This window comes from Neopsephotus bourkii, unplaced genomic scaffold (genome assembly GCF_033783945.1).
Source record: "Neopsephotus bourkii isolate Nb327-2 ecotype Australia unplaced genomic scaffold, CSIRO-AGI_Nbou_v1 NB_1558, whole genome shotgun sequence".
Classification (NCBI taxonomy): domain Eukaryota; kingdom Metazoa; phylum Chordata; class Aves; order Psittaciformes; family Psittacidae; genus Neopsephotus; species Neopsephotus bourkii.
This window is the reverse complement of record NW_026902034.1, coordinates 496,832-509,343: the sequence shown is the minus strand read 5'-3', so window position 1 is coordinate 509,343 and position 12,512 is coordinate 496,832. Positions and strand designations below refer to the sequence as shown.

The 12,512-nt window shown below is 43.6% G+C and overlaps 1 protein-coding gene across 1 annotated transcript in view; it reads right to left on the bottom strand.

Moving 5' to 3' along the window:
* Nucleotides 1-12,512, bottom strand: part of RAD54B (RAD54 homolog B) — a 74,138-nt gene that overhangs the window by 57,788 nt on the left and 3,838 nt on the right. The window lies entirely within an intron of this gene.

Here is a 12,512-nt window from a genome sequence, read left to right as displayed (position 1 = left end):
AGATAGGAAAAGCCTCACGCTCACAGGCCCTCGTTCTCATGGGGGACTTCAACCACCTTGACATCTCTTGGAATGACGGTACAGCCTGGCACAAGCAATCCAGGAGGTTCCTTGATTGTGTGGAAGACAACTTCCTCCTGCAAGTAATAGAGGAACCGACAAGGAGAGGTGCCATGCTTGACCTTGTGCTCACCAACAGGGAAGGGCTCGTTGGAAATGTGGCACTGCAGGGCAGCCTTGGATGCAGCGACCACGAGATCATTGAATTTGAGATCCTCAGCACAGTGAGAAGAGCGTGCAGCAAGCTCGCTGCCCTGGACATCAAAAGAGCAGACTTTGGCCTCTTCAGGAACCTGCTTAGTAAGGTTCCATGGGATGTAGCCCTAGAGGGCAGGGGGGCTCAAGACTCTCGGTTGGTCTTCAAGGATCAGCTGCTACAAGTTCAAGAGTGTTGCATCCCAACTAGAAGGAAGTGCAGCAGGAGGGCCAGGAGACCTCCTTGGATGGATAAGGAGCTCTTGAGGAAAATTCAAATGAAAAAAGTGCTTTATAAAAAGTGAAAGCAAGGACAGGTGGCCTGGGAAGAGTACAGGGATGTTGTCTGGGAAGCTAGGGACCAGGTTAGGAAAGCCAAGGCCCAGTTAGAATTAAACTTGGCTAGGGATATTAAAGATAACAGGAAGGGATTCTACAGGTACGTAGCAAATAAAAAAACAGACTAGGGAGAATGTAGGCCCCCTCAGGAAGCTCTCGGGTGAACTAGCTACACAGGATTTGGAGAAGGCTGAGGTTCTGAATGACTTCTTTGCCTCGGTCATCCCTAGCAATGGCTCTGACCGCACCACCCAAGTCTTGGAAGGCAGATGCAGGGGCTGTGAGAATGAGGACCTTGGACACACTGTAGGAGAGGAATTGGTTCAAGACCATCTTAAAAATGTGAACGTGCATGAGTCCATGGGACCTGATGAAATCCATCCGCGGGTCCTGAAAGAGCTGGCAAATTAAGTTGCTAAGCCGCTGGCCATCATATTTGAAAAATCATGTCAGTCAGGTGAAGTTCCCGACGACTGGAAAAAGGGAAATATAACCCCCATTTTCAAGAAGGGGAAAATGGAAGACCCAGGAAACTACAGACCAGTCAGTGTCACCTCTGTGCCAGGCAAAATCTTGGAGCAGATTCTCCTGGAAGGCATGCTAAGGCACATGAAAATCAACAAGGTGCTTGGTGACAGCCAGCATGGCTTCACTAAGGGGAAATCCTGCCTGACCAATTTGGTGGCCTTTTATGATGGGGCTACAGAACTGATGGACAGCGGTAAAGCAGTTGATGTCATCTACCTGGACTTGTGTAAAGCGTTCGATACTGTCCCACACGACATTCTTGTCTCTAAATTGGAGAGACATCAATTTGATGAATGGACCACTCGGTGGATAAAGAACTGGCTGGATGGCTGCACACAAAGAGTTGTGGTCAGTGGCTCAGTGTCCAGCTGGAGACCAGTAACGAGTGGTGTCCCTCAGGGATCGGTGGTGGAACTGGGCTTAACATCTTCGTTGCTGACATGGACAGTGGGATTGAGTGCGCCCTCAGCAAGCTTGCCGATGACACCAAGCTGTGTGGTTGGGTTGATACACTGGAGGGAAGGAATGCCATCCAGAGGGACCTTGACATGCTTGTGAGGTGGGTTGATACCAACCTCATGAAGTTTAACCGTGCCAAATGCAAGGTCCTACACCTGGGTCAGAGCAATCCCAGGCACAGCTACAGGCTGGGCAGAGAAGAGATTCAGAGCAGCCCTGTGGAGAAGGACTTGGGGGTGCTAGTTGATGAGAAAACGAATACGAGCTGGCTGCAGTGTGCACTCGCAGCCCAGAAAGCCAACCGTATCCTGGGCTGCATCAAAAGGAGTGTGACCAGCAGGTCGAAGGAGGTGATCCTGCCCCTCTACTCTACTCTCGTGAGACCTCACTTGGAGTACTGTGTACAGTTCTGGTGTCCTCAACATAAGAAGGACATGGAACTGTGGGAACAAGTCCAGAGGAGGACCACGAGAATGATTAGGGGACTGGAGCACCTCCCATATGAAGATAGGCTGAGAAAGTTGGGACTGTTCAGCCTGGAGAAGAGAAGGCTGTGTGGAGACCTCATAGCAGCCTTCCAGTATCTGAAGCGGGCCTATAGGGATGCTGGGGAGGGACTCTTCATTAGGGACTGTAGTGACAGGACAAGGGATAATGGGTTAAAACTTAAACAGGGGAAGTTTAAATTGGATATAAGGAAGAAGTTCTTTACTGTAAGGATGGTGAGGTGCTGGAATGGGTTGCCCAGGGATGTTGTGAATGCTCCATCCCTGGTGGTGTTCAAGGCCAAGCTGGACAGAGCCTTGGATGACATGGCTTAGTGTGAGGTGTCCCTGCCCATGGCAGGGGGGTTGGAACTTGATGATCTTAAGGTCCTTTCCAACCCTAACTATTCTATGATTCTATGATTCTATGACTCAAAGGCTGGGGCACAACATGAGGGACAGCCACCACCCAGAGGACCCTCTCAGAACCCCAACTGTGGAACTGCACATACGTTCACTAAAACATGTCCCTCATTATCATGGTAACATCTCTTTATGCTTCACATGCAAATTATGGGTAACACCCCAAAGAACATAGACACAAAAGGTCAGGACTCAGGGCAGACTGTGAGCTCCCACCACCGGCAATAACCTGCGTGAAAAGGGCCAACGAGATGTCACTGGATCCATGGGTGGTGACTATCTGTTTGCAACTCCTCTTACCTCTTCCCCTCTTCTCTCTCACTTCTCCCTGCATTAATCTTTCCAGGAATAAACACTTGAGTTTGTTAAAGAGTTTCAGTATTTGGTCTCATTTATGCCTTAATTCCAACCAGGCAAGAAATATATTGACTGTGACCAGGTCTGAGTCACATACGTCCTCCAACCAGGTTGAGACACATGGCAACACAGGGCATCCAAACAGTGAACACAGCCATGGAAAGACTTGGCGACTATCTGTGAAGGGGTCCAGGCCAAGTCTGCAATTACAGTCATGATAGCTCCCAAAAACCTTCAAGTTCCCTTCAACTAAGGCATATCTTGTCTCTGCAACTGACAGCTACATTCTCTCCATCCTCCCTTAAATCCACTTTCTTACCCAGTAGAGACAGGAGAGCTGGGGTGGGGGTGAGGGGGGGAACCACAATGCCCACACAAGGACTTTCCAAAGGGTAGGAGAGTGGAAAAGAAAAACGAGAAAAATTTCAAATAAGATTTCTCTTTTGCCCATCTTCACTCTTTATACACAGAGCCTGATAAGATTTTGATAATCAAGAAGAATAAACTGTGTACAACTTCCCTCAGAATGAACACAGAACCTGAAAGAATTATTACTGTTAAACCTGAATCCTTGAAAATAATTTGTATACAGGGTATTTCCTAAGTTCGTCATTCTGAAAGTTATAGTGTTAGAGAATGTCACTTTCTACATATTGTGTGTGTTTGCATGCAACTCCCAGGAGCTAAGTTACTATAAATATATTGGGACAGTAAGTCCATTTTGCAACATATCCCCCACCATCCCTTACAAAGAGAAGTTTGCTTTATATCTGCAGTGTCAAGATTAGTCTCTGTCTCTGCACAAGAAAAGAGTATTTAAATCTTTTTTTCTTGTTTACAAATGTTAATTTTCAGTAACTTAACAAGTTAAAGCAAAATGCATAACAACTGTTATCCCCACATGCAGCACAGCTCTTCAATAGTAGATACATCACTACTCAAAAGTAAAGAACCTAGCAATTTAGATTTTGTCATTGTAAAGAACAGCCGTCAGTTCAATAGGCAAGTTACTGCTGCAAAACTCACTCCAACTTTTTGGAAGACGTTGAATATTTTACATCTAATATAACTCTGTTTTTTAATTTTCTGACCACGTAATACCCTTCTGATTTCTGGTTTCCTTCCCCTTCATTACCTCATTAGTTCAAATATGTGTATCAGAGCACACTGAACTAGGACAAATGGAAGGTATACCTCACTGTCAATTCACTGCACTTGAGAATCTCAAGTGTGTGAATAACCTGGTTATATTATCTGCCATTACATAAAGCCTGGTTATTCACATGACAGCGAGATATGATCATATCAAATTATAAATTATGTTGTACTAACTGTGGAAATACCAGACCAGAACTACACAAGTCTGGATTTGCTTTACAGCAGCCTATTACACTGCATTGCAGATGGCTACACTGTTCAAGAAAGCAGCTTTGCAGTCACTAAACATTACACCATATGTTGCCTTTGGTGATGAAGCTGGTGTAAGTTCCTTCTCATCTCACTCCTGATTGCTAATTCTACTACCACAGCGTATCTTACTGCTCAGCTGGTGGGCAGCCCAAATTGAAGACAACCAATACTCATTAGAGATGGGAACTTCTCCAACAGGCTGATGTGTCACTTTTGCTTGCTTTCAGTCTATGGCAACTGACTCCACATTATCTGACTATTGCTACAATCCAATAATGGCTTTTTCACTGATAGACTTTAAAGGTAAAGAACTAGGGAATTCACAGCTGCTCCATTTGGTGCTTTTGAGCACGGAAATAGAAGATCCTGACCACAGTGTTCTGCTTGGTACATAGTTCTGGTCATCACTACAGAGAAAGTGATGAATCTATAGGAAGAGGAAGGCAAAAAAAAAAAAAAACAACCAACCCCCAAACCCCTGAGGAGTCAAGAGAATAAGCGATGTCAGACTAAAGAGCCTCTTGTTTTGTTCTGGTTTTTTAAAGTCCTGAGAGCTTTGAATACTTTACAGTAGTAAAGTTACTTCACTGAAATGCTGTTCCCTGCTTTGCTATCTTATGATCTCCATCTATAACTATAAACAATGCATGAGCACAGCTGAGGGGAACTCTGAGTGTGTATAACCAGCTGGGGAAAGGCTAGGCAAGGTCATATGCCAGCAGCAGAGTAAAAGACATCATCTTACATCCCAAGAAAGAGCAAGCAAAGGTGTTGTCCTCAGGAGATGTTAGAAAGTCCTAAAGCTGCAGAGCAGAAAACACAAGCCATCCAGAACTAAATAACCACAGAACTCTAAGTGAGAAAATTACCCACAGCACGTTGACTGCTGGGCAGGGAGAAGGAGGTCATTTTAAATCACAGAGCTAGCAAAGGAATTTGGTTACTAGTAAGAAAGTGTAACAAAATCTACAAACTTAAAACAATGCAGTAATAAATTACTTGCACTAAGGCATCCAATAACACCACAGTCATACTAAGGTGCACTTGGTAATTAAGAGCTACAGATGGTAACATTTACCCAAAGACTCAACTGCTTTACCAACTGTTTCCAAAAACATTTTAAGGGCCCACTGACCTGCAGCTATACATGCAGCTCCACCACTAGAATAGACAGATAGTAAAATACATCTGATTGGAACATCTTACTCAGGTCAATCTGTGAAGTGCAATAATAGAAATGACTGCAATAACAAAAATTACAACAACTACTTCTACTTTTACTACATTAATTTTAGCAGTAATATGTTTCATTATGAGATGTCAGGCCTCAATGTTTTCAACTGTGTTATCTAGAAACCAAAAGTAGGCAGTTAGACTAAAATTGGACAGAGACAAATTCTGAAAATAACATTTTTTTACTCCTCTGATTAAAAGTGATAGGCAATTGGTTGCAAGTGTCATAACTGAATGAAAAGTGGTCTTCCTCTTATAATAAATTAATTGCTTAAGAGGGATTTTATTCATAATTGAGTGACAAGAGGTATCAGACTAACCAGTAACAATGTTCTAGAGAGCTAAAGCAGCCAACAACATTCCTATTGTGAAAATGAAGCTGACTTAAATGAGCATAATCTAAACCTTATAGACCAATGAACTCAGTAAACATTAACATTCTGGAGAAGTTGGAGAAAATGTATTCAAATAATAAATACAGTTAATAACATGGGCATGAAAAACATCTAAAAACATATGGTGAAAAGCACAGGGTGAACACACAAACCGTGCTGTGAAAGACAATTACAATCTGGCTTGACTGTTAGCTCAAAGATAGTGTTTAACTTCTGACAAAGCTCTTCTTGGAAGACACATTAACAGATAAGTGATGAATGAAAGCCAGAGTGCTCCTGAACCAAAAAGCAGGTGAGCTTTAACAGAGTAAAATTATATATCCAGCATTTCTGTTCACCTACATCAGATTTAAACAATGAAATCTGTCCAACTAGAATACTGTGCCTAAGTATGCAAGTGAAAAAGCACAGAATATGTGTAGAAACCCTCACAGTAAAGAGCTTCTTCCTTATATCTGTAACGTGAACTTCCTCTGTTTCAGTTTTAATCCATTACCACTTGTCCTAGCACAATAGTCTCTTAATAAAGAGTCCCTCTCCAGCATCCTTGTAGGCCCCTTTCAGATACTGGAAGGCTGCTGTGAGGTCACCACACAGCCTTGTCTTCTCCAGGCTGAGCAGCCCAAACTTTCTCATGCAGGAGGTGCTCCAGCCCCCTTATCTTCCTTGTGGCCCTCCTCTGTACTTGCTCCAACAGTTCCATGTCCTTCTTATGTTGAGGACACCAGAACTGCACACAGTACTCCAAGTAGGCTTTCACAAGAGCAGAGTAGAGGGACAAGATCACCTCCTTCGACCTGCTGGTCACACTCCTTTTGATGCAGCCCAGTTGGGGTTGCTGCAGTTGGCTTTCTGGGCTGCCAGCGCACACTGAAGCCGGCTCATGCTCAGTTTCTCATTGACCAACACCCCCAAGTCCTTCTCAGGAGTCACTTCTGTGAATCACTTCTCCACCCAACCTGTAGCTGTGCCTGGGATTGCACTGACCCAGGGGTAGGACCCTGCACTTGGCTTGGTTGAACTTCATGAGGCTGGCATCAGTCCACCACACAAGCATGTCAAGGTCCCTCTGGATGGCATTCCTTCCCTCCAGCGTATCAACCGAACCACACAGCTTGGTGTCATCGGCAAACTTGCTGAGGGTGCACTCAATCCCACTGTCCATGTCAGCAACGAAGATGTTAAGACCAGTTCCAACACCGATCCCTGAGGGACACTGCTCATTACCTGTCTCCAGTTGGACACTGAGCCATTGACTGCAGCTCTCTGTGTATGGCCATCCAGTCAATATCCACTGAGTGGTCCACCAATCAGATTTATGTTCCTCTAGTTTAGAGACAAGGATGTCGCGAGGGACAGTGTCAAACACTTCGCATAAGTTCAGGTAGACGACATCAGTTGCTTTGCCCCTGTCCATCAGTTCCGTAGCCCCATTAGAAGGCCACCAGATTGGTCAGGCAGGATTTCCCTTTAGTGAAGCCATGCTAGCTGTCACCAACCATCTCGTCATGCTTTCCAGGAGAATCTGGCTCCATGATCCTGCCAGGCAGGGAAGTGAGACTGACTGGTCTGTAGTTCCCTGGGTCTTACATTTTCCTCTTCTTGAAAATGGGGATTATATTTGCCTTTATCTAGTCATAGAATACTTAGAATCATAGAATAGTTAGGGTTGGAAAGGACCTTAAGATCACCTAGTTCCAACCCCCTGCCATGGGCAGGGACACCTCACACTAAGCCATGTCATCCAAGGCTCTGTCCAGCTTGGCCTTGAACACCACCAGGGATGGAGCATTCACAACATCCCTGGGCAACCCATTCCAGCACCTCACCATCCTTACAGTAAAGAACTTCTTCCTTATATCCAATTTAAACTTCCCCTGTTTAAGTTTTAACCCATTATCCCTTGTCCTGTCACTACAGTCCCTAATGAAGAGTCCCTCCCCAGCATCCCTATAGGCCCCCTTCAGATACTGGAAGGCTGCTATGAGGTCTCCACGCAGCCTTCTCTTTTCCAGGCTGAACAGCCCCAACTTTCTCAGCTTGTCTTCATACGGGAAGTGCTCCAGTCCCCTGATCATCCTCATGGCCCTCCTCTGGTTTTGTTCCAATGGTTCCATGTCCTTTTTATGTTGAGGACACCAGAACTGCACACAATACTCCAAGTGAGGTCTCACGAGAGCAGAGTAGAGGGGCAGGATCACCTCCCTTGATCTGCTGCTCACGCTCCTTTTGATGCAGCCCAGGATACAGTTGGCTTTCTGGGCTGCGAGTGCACACTGCCAGCTCATGTTAAGTTTCTCATCGACCAGTCGTTGGGAACTTCACCCGAATGCCATGATTTTTCAAATATGATGGACAGTGGCTTAGCAACTTATTCACCTGCTCCTTCAGGACCCACAGATGGATTTCATCAGGTCCTGTGTACTTGTGCATGTTCAAGTTCCTAAGATTACCTCAAACCTGATCCTCTCCTACATTGGGCCAAAGGTCTTCATTCTCCCAGTCTATAGAGTCTATAACCTTCCAACACTTCAGTCATAGGAACCATCCCACCATGTTTCTGTGATGCCAAGATACTAAGTACAGTTCGGTGATCTGCCTGTCCACTGTTTCTTCAAATTCAAATCATTTGTAATTTTTTGTTATTGCTTATAGGTCTTCAGGATGTAACGAGGTAAAATAGAAACCAGGCACTTAGAAAAGCTGCAATAATATCCTTCCAAACACATTTATAATTCTGTTTTCCATTACTGTTACATAGTTTAGAAATGCTAAAGTAGCTTTCATTTCTAAAGAGCATACAGACTTACCTGATAGAATTCTCTGGAAGCATGTGAGAAAAAGTACTAATGATAATGCCAAGTAAATTACCTCCCCTCCACACATCTGTAGTCAGTGTCAACAGGTACTGTATTTTGAATACAAAACAAAGATAGCAAAGAGACTGCTGTGCTCTTTGCCCCTTAGGTTCAAAAAGCAGCTGTAAAGTTAATTTTCCTACAAAGATGTGTATTTATGGAAAAACATCATTTTCCAGTATTAACAGCTTAGAATCAGGATTAGCAAATTGCCTGTGGAAAGGTGTGTTCAGTATCTTACAGTTCAAAATGTCTTAAAATTACAACACATAGGTAGGTTTCACTTAACAACTCAACTCTTGTAGAATTTCAGTCCCTCACGCTGTACTGTTATTAATGACATTTTAGAAAGGTTTATTTTGAAAAGAAGCCTGGAAAAGCAAGTATTTTTGTTGAGATACACTATAACTTTTAGATTGATGCTATCTGATCAAACGTTTACTTGTCTGTTTCAGGAAATGGGACACTGTGTGTCAGATAACAAGGTTTTTTTGAAAGAATGCACAGCATTTTCAGGGCTGGGTTTCAGAAAGATCAGCTCTGGGAACAGTGCAGTTGTCCAGTGGTTCACAGGTGTTTCACAAGAATGTCAGTGGAAACGGGGATTTATTTACACATTCCACTGCTGCACTGGAAATCCTAACACAGCAGCTTTGAGTATGGTATAAAGCTAACAAACAGTTTATCATCTGTATTAAATGATACGGATACAATAAACCATAATAATGCGTACACACAGACTTTTTCAATCTTTATTTTAATGCCCCTTTAACAGAGAAGTCTTCTTTGGCTGCAGAGTCTGGCAGTCAGATATAATTCCATTACAGTATTAATAATAATAAAAAAACCCCAAACTGACTCTGGCTTTCATAACTGGTTTCCATTACTTCTGAATTTCATACCAAAACCAGCACTGACAAAACAATTTCATTTCACACTACAAAGGAGGTTATGCTTTACACAATGTACGTAATTGCTACTTCAGCTGTAATGAATAGCAGACAAACGTGACGTAAAGGGCAGAAGTTGTCTTGGAAAATTTCAGTTATTAAGAAATTACTTAAGATTCATCAGAGCCCTGACGTAGGGTTGCATTACCCACGAACCTGATGACCATACTAACAGTGACATTAGATACCCTTATTTTATACCACATTTCATCACAGCTTTCAAAGATTTGCAGGGTTAGCCCCATTCTACAAACATAGAAAGGCTTTGCACAAAATGGCTTGCTCAGTCGTTCAGAAAGGCAGCAGCACATCAATAGAAACACCAAGTCTCACTCCATAACTTTTTGGTTATTTCTAAAGCCATCACAGAAAGCCCATACCAGCTGCACCCAGAATTCATGAGACTGAAAAAGCATTTAGTTATCTTTTCCACTTCACAACTTTTTTTGTTGCAAAGAAAGCCCACTTCCCAGATTATTTTGGAAATTACTCCTCTAGTTATCTTTCAAGTTCACTGTTAAGACAAAACCAGCAGGCACAAATTTTTCAGATGTACCTATAGGGAAGCAGGACCACTCAAACAACTTATCCCATATACACAGAAGATTTTCTGTAAGTATGAGCTTCAATCAGAACTGGAAGTTACAGCATGCAGCAGATAAACAGACATCCTTAAGACAGACAAGGAGGCTGAATTTTCTAGATCTACAAACAGCGCATAAACTCTGGGTCACAACATGATAATGTCAGCATCTTCTCACGGGATGAGCAGGGAACCAATCAGCCCCTGTTTTCTGAGGGTGAAACCCAACAAGAAGAGTCAATGGGAAGGACTTTCCAGAGAACCTTACAGAATGAAGGGGTTGCTGCCTACTGGAGCCTGGAACTCGTAAGATGCTAGAAAGGGCATCTGGCAATGGCACAAAGCTTCTAATGAGATTTTTGAAGGAAAAAGAACAAGGACAAGCAAAAGGGACAGACAGAAGGTGGTTCAGGGAGAAACAAATATAGGAAAATAAAAGGAAAAAAGCATACACCTTTTAACAGATGACTGGTCAATATGCTTGTCCAACAATGCACTGCACTATACTGCCACAGTCTGTCCCATCTTCTTATAAAACTACATTTCTAAATATTTGCTGGGTGAAGGGACTCTATTCTGTGCATCTAAGTGTGTTTGGAAGTGTAATGTCAGTAGCTAGAACTGGGCCACACACAGGTCACAGGACCTAGGTACCTGATGTGCCAGCAAGTGGAGAGGTCGGAGCCCATGTATACTGCCTGAGTACATGCATGAGTGCATGATCGCTAGCAAACACCAAGCTGGGCTATCTGGCAAGTAAGAGGAGAGTCTTGAAAGTCAAGTACTGGAGCAGCCATGAGATCGGGTCAGGTATTGGAGAGACCAGAGGGTCTGAGAAGCGGCTACTGGAGGGACCAGGGAAGTCCAAGCAAGTTACTGGAAAGACCAGGACATCTGGGGGTTGTTACTGGTAAGTCTAGAGTCGTGTTAGTACACATGCATCTCTTGCGCACAAGGCAGCTGAGAGACCAGTGGATCTAGGAGCCCTTCACTATGAAGACCAAGGTCAATTAGTAGACATCAGTAGGCACCTGTACTGTGTTTTCACTTGTGGGAGCACAGGTCTGAGTAGCAGCACCTGGACCACTGGGAGTTGTGGGCCTTTGTGGTTCATATGCTCACATGTCCACAGCTGGGGTGTGCAAAAAATCAAGGAGCCAGTTACTAAAAAGACTGAGAGTGCAAGATCAGCTACTGAAGGGATCTATATTCTCTGTATGTACACCCATATATATACTGTATATGTATATTATTTTCTACTAAAAGGCTTGCACCCTGATTAGCCAGAGAGGAGGAGCAGGAGGTGTCCACTGGCACTGTTTGTGTTTGCCCAAGCATTGTGGTCTCTCTTTGTGTTAGCCTGTTACTACCCATGTGTGTATGTGTATCTGTATTGTATGTACACATGCCTATTGGGAATACATTCTCAGCTTCACTATTGGCTGGCCCTTGGGACACGAAGCCATGGCAGCTTTGCTTCTGTCAGGCTTCCAGATTTAGCAGCTCTTATCAGAAATAAAATTAAATATAACTTTGTTAAAGCCTTCTGAATTATAATTCCAACCATTATGGAATCAAGGTGATAAGAAGTCATGAAATGCTCTCTTAAAAACTCCAGTCGTTAGACAAAGTATTACCAATTAAGCGAACCCTAAAACAAAGAGAAGGATCATTTTCTATGTAATTAATTACAAGGAAACAACAGTGAATTAACTGTAAAGACAGATGTTGAAATGCCTGAGCTGACTCCAAGAGGAATGATTTTTCATCCAGCATGGTTAGCAACTCAGTTCAAGTGCAACACTTTCAAGATGCACTAAGCTCCTGAGGTCGTGCACCAGCACTCACACAACACAGAACATCCCTGCACTGTTATCTGTGGTCAGGGCACATGAAGAGTGAGAAATGAAGACACTTAACCCCACAGAGTCACTTAGGTCCATCAAAATGCATTTGCTAGTTTAGAAACTTCAGTATTTTTGTAGTGCTTACTACCTAGCTTTTTAGAGTAATACTCGTTACTGGGAGTAACAAATGAGTAAGGGCACACACGTGAAGAGACAGACCCCGTTGTGCTCTGATGCTAGACTAGAGTTAGCAGCCTATGCTTGGAACCTCAAGTGCCCACTGAAGACAGTGAAGAAAACAGCTCAGACTTTGCACTGAAGAAGAGAAACCCTCATGGATGCTGAAAAACCCCATGGACACACCCTGAATGGTGAGCATTCTGTGCGTGA